General features: G+C 36.9%; 1 long non-coding RNA gene across 1 annotated transcript; it reads left to right on the top strand.

The window, feature by feature from the left end:
- Nucleotides 1-375: 375 nt before the first annotated feature.
- On the top strand, nucleotides 376-4,241 carry LOC149222433 (uncharacterized). The gene is made up of 2 exons (XR_016248895.1): nucleotides 376-2,068; nucleotides 2,176-4,241. It is a non-coding gene; the product is annotated as an uncharacterized LOC149222433 (long non-coding RNA).
- Nucleotides 4,242-6,709: the final 2,468 nt, after the last annotated feature.

Genomic DNA, 6,709 nt, shown 5'->3' with positions numbered 1-6,709 from the left:
ACCATTATCACCACCAATCAATTTTTTTCTTTCTTTTCTGGATCAAATATTCAAGATCAATGAGAGAAACTTCATTTCTTCCATCAACATGTATGTTCTTAAAATCCCCTATGTTAATGAACTTTTTCTTAGATTTAGGGTTATGCTGGATTGCCTCTTTGCCTATCAACATTTTGATTCTTTGTTTTTTTGTCATTTGCAATGATTTTCATGCCCATGAACCAATGCAAGTGTTTTCTCCATATTTGGACAGCAAGTTTTTTTTTTTTTTTAAACTTTCTTATGCACCTTCTTATTTCCATTTTTCATTCCAAATAATGTAGTAAATTTTTTTTTTTTAAATTAGGTGGCTGCTATTTTTTGTGTATGGGGGTTTAATGCCAAATTTTTGTTTTTTTTGTGCCCTAGGTTTGAATTTTGATGTTGTCCATTAATCCACTACAAATATGCCAAAGCCCTTGGACCCATTTTGGGAGTATGGGGAACCTGATGGTGGGACAAATCGGGCATATTTGTCATGCAAATTGTGTGGGACGAAGATAATAAGAGGGGTTACACGATTGAAATACCATGTAGCTAGGCTCCCTGGACGTGATGTTGGGCTTTGTACGATTTCTAGTGTGGAGCCTATACAAAAATCTCTTGAAGCAATTGATGAAAAAACAGAAAGAAAGTAGAGGAAAAAAGAAACAAGGCTGAACGTGCAGGGAAATATTTTGGGATATCTGCTTCCGAGTTTGAGGTCGAGTGTCGTGGGAAGGGCTACACAACGTCACTTGCTGACGTTATTGGGAGTGGGAGGTCATCCTTTTTTGTTCCACGAACTGGACTTGGAGCACAACCTTCCGTAAAATTAGATGTTAAAATAAAGAAGCAAGAAGCAGATAGAGTTATGGAGATGTGTCTTTTATGGAGTGCCTTACCTCTCAACATCACCAAAAACAATCCATTTTGGCAGCCAATATGTGATGCTTTTGCTATTGTGGGCCCAGGTTACAAAAGTGCTACATATGAGGAGTTGCGGGGGCCAATCCTTCAAGTAGAAAAGCAGGACATCAACTCTAGATTGGCGGAGTTGAAGCAGACATGGGAGGTGTCTTGATTCATAGTGATGTCTGATGGTTGGACAGATAGGAAGGGTAAGACCCTTCTAAATTTCTTGGTACATTGTCCTAAAGATACCATGTTTATTAAATTAGTGGATGCATCCACACATATAAAAGACGCAACATTGGTATGTGAGTTGTTAGATGGGTTCGTCTGGGAGATTGGTGTGCATAATGCAATTCATAACAGATAATGCAACGAATTATGTTGCTACCGATGGGATGCTTATGGAGAGGCACCACACATTGTTTTGGACTCCATTTGTAACACATTGTATTGATTTGTTGAGAATATGAGGAAACTCTCCTTCATCAAGGAGGTGATTGATATGGCTAGGACCACCCCCAAGGTTATATACCTTTTGTTCTTATCATCATGGGGAGATACACTAGAAATAGGGAGTTGCGACATCAAGCAATCACACGTTTGGCCACCAACTTTATTACTCTTCAATCTTTGCTACGATGCCAGTTTGAGTTGAAGCAAATGTTTGTTTATGATGAGTGGTTTGATTGTAGATGCAACATGAGACAAGATGGCAGAGCCATTGTAAAAATGGTGTACACTGAGACATATTGGCAAAGAGTAGAAGTGTGCAATGACTTATTTGTATGAGGCCATGGATAGGGCCAAGGAGACCATTCGTGCTTATTATGCTGACAAGGGTTTTGTTGGGCTTAATAGACAGATGATGTTTATGTGATGCGATTGATAGTCGGTGGACAAAGATCTTTCATTGACCCATTCATGCAACAATACTCTTCGTTAACCCTGCATTTTCATACAAATGCGGCTTTGATTTTGAATTGAGGTTATGGAAGGGCTCCATTCTTGTATTCATAGGATGGTACCTGATTTCAAGTTTCGCAACAAAATCAGTCACGAGATACAGTTTTATCAGGATTGTGATGGACTATTTGGCTTTGATGATGCTATTCGGGAAATGACTTCTTCATGCCATGTAAGTGACAAGTCACGACTCATTAGAATTTTCAACTAGTTTATAATTCTAGATTTTTTAAATTCAATTTTTTTTTTATTAATTTAATTTGTTATATCTCGTTGCAGATATTTGGAGGTGAAGCTATGGTGCAAGGGCACCAAATTTGCAGAAATTGGCCATAAGAATCTCGATTCAAACTTGTAGCTCTTTAGGGTGTGAGCGCAATTGGAGTGTATTTGAGAAAATACACTCAAAGAAGCGCAACAGTTATAACTTTGAGCTTTAGTCTTCCACTAAGCAATTACATTTATTGTAATTTTAATTTATGACCCTCAAGTGTCAAGACTCATTAGTTTTTTTTTGACACTCTTACAGGTTGGAGTTCTCATGCCTCATTGATTTAGTGTATATGCATTACAATCTCCGACTTCGAGTGAAGCAAATAGAGAAACCAATGGATCCAGATGCCATTTCCTTAGACAATATTGATGTATTTTCTAAGTGGAGGGTGGAGTTTGAGGTGTCCATCGTGGAGGGGTCACCTACATGATTAGAGGAGGAACCATTAGTTTAGGGGCAACAAGAGGAGGAGGACTCAAGGGAGGAGCAAGAGGAGGAGGAGGCTATGGGAGTGTTAGCGTCAACACAATCTGCTACATATATAGGAGAGCGCAACTCCATATCCAATAATCATTATTTGACATTAGGTGGAGGGTCAGTCTTTTTATTGCTAGGGGCAGGCCTAGCAAACAACCCATCATGTTTTCCTATAAAAGGGGGAGAGGGCACTGATCTCAGATAGCTACTTGCTTGTTTTATTTGTTTTGCTACATATAACTTTTGATGATGAGATACTTTTATATATGTGATGTTATTTTGTATTGGTTCTCCACATTTGAGTCCTTGATTGGACAATTATCAGGGATCAACAAGATTTGGTATCGCCTTTGATGTATCATTTTTATTTTACATCCACTACATCATATATATCAGTGCTTTCTTCGTATTTATGTACCAATGTGTTTATTTCATGTTGTTATTGATTTGTATGTTTAAAAATCTGAAAAAAAAAGAATATATTATGCATTTTTTATGTTTGCCGATATTTTCCGATATTTTTGTTGATATTGCCAAAAAGATGTTTTCAGGACCCTCGCCTATATTTTGCCGATACCGATATTATCAACACTGTCAAATACTGTTTAATGATGCTGAAATTTCCACCATGATCTTTGAGCTACTGCTCTAGTGCTGAATTTACTGTCGTTACTGTCTTTTCTGTTTAGCCTCCACTTGTTCATTTCATATCTTGCATTAGTTTCTGAGTTCTAGATTTCTGTGTGAGTTTCTGTCAATTAAAATAATCAAATCTCAATTTGGGTTCGTAACAGTTAACCTGGATTGGAACCATGTTAAGGTATTTCTTCATGTCTGCTTGAGTATTCTTGGACTTTTCCCAAAATGGTACGCAACTTTTTCCTTTGCTTTCTGCTCTTCCTTGTGCAAGAAAACTGAATTAGAAGGAAACATCAATCATGATGGGATCTCTATATGTTGTTACAACTTACACTCCCCTTTCCCACGAAGGCTAGAAGGGTAGTTTTGACTGCAATCTGTGGTCATAATATACTCCCCAAAGAGAAGGCACTTGGTACCAATCTGAGTTGTTAGTTCATCTAAAAACTATTGGCAATACATTTTATAGAGTTATTTCTGCATCCCCGGAAATGTACTGTTTTCTGCTCCTTATTCAAGAAAACGGAATCTTATATTAGAAAGAAACATCAATCATGCTGGGATCTCTATACATTATTACAACCTACACTTCCCCTTCTCATGAAGGCAAGAAGGGTAGTTTTGTTTGCAATCTGTGGTCACAATATACTCCCCAAAGAGAAGGCACTTGATGCTAATCCGAGTTGCTTGTTCATCCAAAAACGATTGGCAACACATTTTATAGAATTATTTCTGTATTCTTGGAAAGGGACATTATATCTTGCAGACCATAGGAAATATGGCAATAAAATGAAAAACTGAAATCATCTCCCTCTTTCTCACAGAATGTTATCATATATTGCAGCTCTCTAATGGATGGGCCTCTCAAGGAGGCCATGGAACTTTTGACCAATCTGTTTTGCATAGTTGCTTGGCAAAGTCCAAATCCCCGAAAATGTGTCCTGATGTCTTTTTTCTAATTATTTTCAAATAATTCTGGATATTTCTTATTTGAGTATATTTCTTTGAAACAGTGAGTACATAACTGCACTGTGTTTTTTGTTGGGAAAGTAAATTCAGGCATTTTTACTGAAGATCATTATTAATCCTGCAATTATTCTCAAGTGATGCAAGTTAAATGAATTATAGAAGTTATATTCGTGGCAATATGTGCATCTGACCAATTTGTGGGATTTGGAAAAGTTTTTGTACCATAAGTTACCATATGTTGTGTCAAACACCATAACTGGTATCCCTATAAAATAGGTTAAGGAAACCCCAACTTTTGATTTTTGAATTGTTATCTAATTCTATGTAACATTAGTTTGACGGAGGAAACTTTATTGTGATTCTTCATGGAAATGGTCAGAACTTTTCTTGTTAAATTTATAGTTAATCTGCCTCTCTCTCTGCCCATGTATGTGTGCATTCCTTTGGAGCATATGGATTTGGAAATATTAAGAAGCGAATGAGTAAGCAAACAAGTGCTATGCTGCAGAAGAATATGTCAACCCTATTGTTGAGCTTTATGAATTTCACAATGGCTTCAACAACAGAATGTTGTGGGGTAGCAGATAAACATTTGTCACTAAGAATCTTTACGCTGGCACATTTCATTTAAAGTGTTGACCTTTATTCTTTGCTTCCAGTACAGCTAGACCGACTTCCAACTCCCGTGCATTACACTCAGCTATCAAATCTGCCCAAATTGTGAGAGTGTTGCAGTCATACATCTTATAACTGACTCTGGCTCATTTGCTTTTTAAAAATTGAACATGCTAGTAGAGATGCTGCATGAACGTTCAAGACAGATTTACAACAAAAATTAGTTTATCATAATATAGAAGCTGACATTACAAGTTGAACTCCATGGAGGAGAAAATACCTGAATGAGACAAGATACTTGTAAAACCTGTGCACAATATTGGACTTATTTTATTTTTTAATGAAATTTATTGTAATAACTGAAACAGGAGTTGTATTGCATCAGAAGCTAAGTTGCTAGAAACGACTTCCCTAACCCTGTGAAACACCGATCACCATTTTGGGTACAGAAACGTGTACGATTCGGCTTGGACTGGATACATATCACACCCATTTCAGTTTTCTGGAAATGTATATTTGCTGACCGGAAATGGATCTGTCATGTTTTAAAGCTTTTTAGATCCATTTCCGCTTTAGTTGTTCTTTGCTTAGGATAGTTACTTCATTAGCCCATTTACAAATCTATTAGACCATAAGCAATCACTTTAACCATCACCATATGACAGCAACTAATGAAAGAACATTAAATGTAAGAGCAGAAGACAAGCCAAGACAAGTGGACACGAAGATATGTCACAAGGCAGGGAAAAATCTTTGATCATTTCTTATTATTATTATTATTATCCTATGTTGCCATGAAACGTGGGTTCGGGGACGGGTACGGGTGCAGGGCGGGGACGGGTACATCATTTTTTGAAAGAGGGTGCGTGGGTTCGTCGGGGGTATATAATAAATTATATATATATATATATATATATATATATATATTATAATATAATATATATGAATTTGTATATTTTTCAACTTTAAACAAGAAAACTAAAATATTTATGATTTAAACTTTAAATATTTAAACATGCACATCATTGAACATTCAACATTCACAATGAAATTTCAAAATTTCTAGTTAGATATCAAGTGCAAATTGGAGTTTACATTTTAATAAGAATCATGATATATGTCCATCGTCATACTACATTCAAAATTTGTCTTAAGGCATCTCCAAACAAGAACTGGGAAATTTTAAAATACTAAAATAAAAGTATCTAATAGTGAACAATGGCTTCCTCAAGTGATGTCATCAACATCACTCAGATCTTCAGTTAGCATGCTCTCGAGGTAGGGATCACTCTCATCTTGAGGCTCTTGCTGATCCATAGCAATTGGAGGTAGCTCAATAAGGCCATCTGGTTGTATCTCCTCATCCACACACATAGCATCATTTGTGTATTGGTCCCATCTCTTGAAAGGACCCTCGTATCTAGGGTCTTTTCGAGATATGAGACTAAGTGTGCTATGAACATACACTAAGTTCTCTGCCTTCTTTGAGCCCAACATATTTCTCTTTACTAAATGGATAAAGGCATAAGTACTCCAATTTCTCTCGCAAGATGAAGAACTAGCTACCTAGACTATTAGGGGAAGCCCATTAAATTAATAAAAAAATAAGATATAAAAACTAAAATGAACCCCAAAGAACCCAAAAGAACATGATTTTGGGGTTCCAAGTACCCATCATCAAGGTTACCCATACCCGTCAAGACAAAAGAACCCAAATTTTTTTAATGAAGAACCCGGTTCTTATGGGTTCTCCCCAGAAGCACCCGAACCCGAATCCGGTACTTGGGGACGAGAACTCGGGACGAGTTCGAGAACCCCACCCCTGGGTTCGGGAACCCC

This window comes from Pinus tabuliformis, chromosome Q, assembly GCF_031772625.1.
Source record: "Pinus tabuliformis cultivar Carrire ecotype Pingquan chromosome Q, CPIR1, whole genome shotgun sequence".
Taxonomy (NCBI): domain Eukaryota; kingdom Viridiplantae; phylum Streptophyta; class Pinopsida; order Pinales; family Pinaceae; genus Pinus; species Pinus tabuliformis.
The sequence above is the reverse complement of the archived record's forward strand: the minus strand, read 5'-3'. Positions and strand labels throughout refer to the sequence as shown.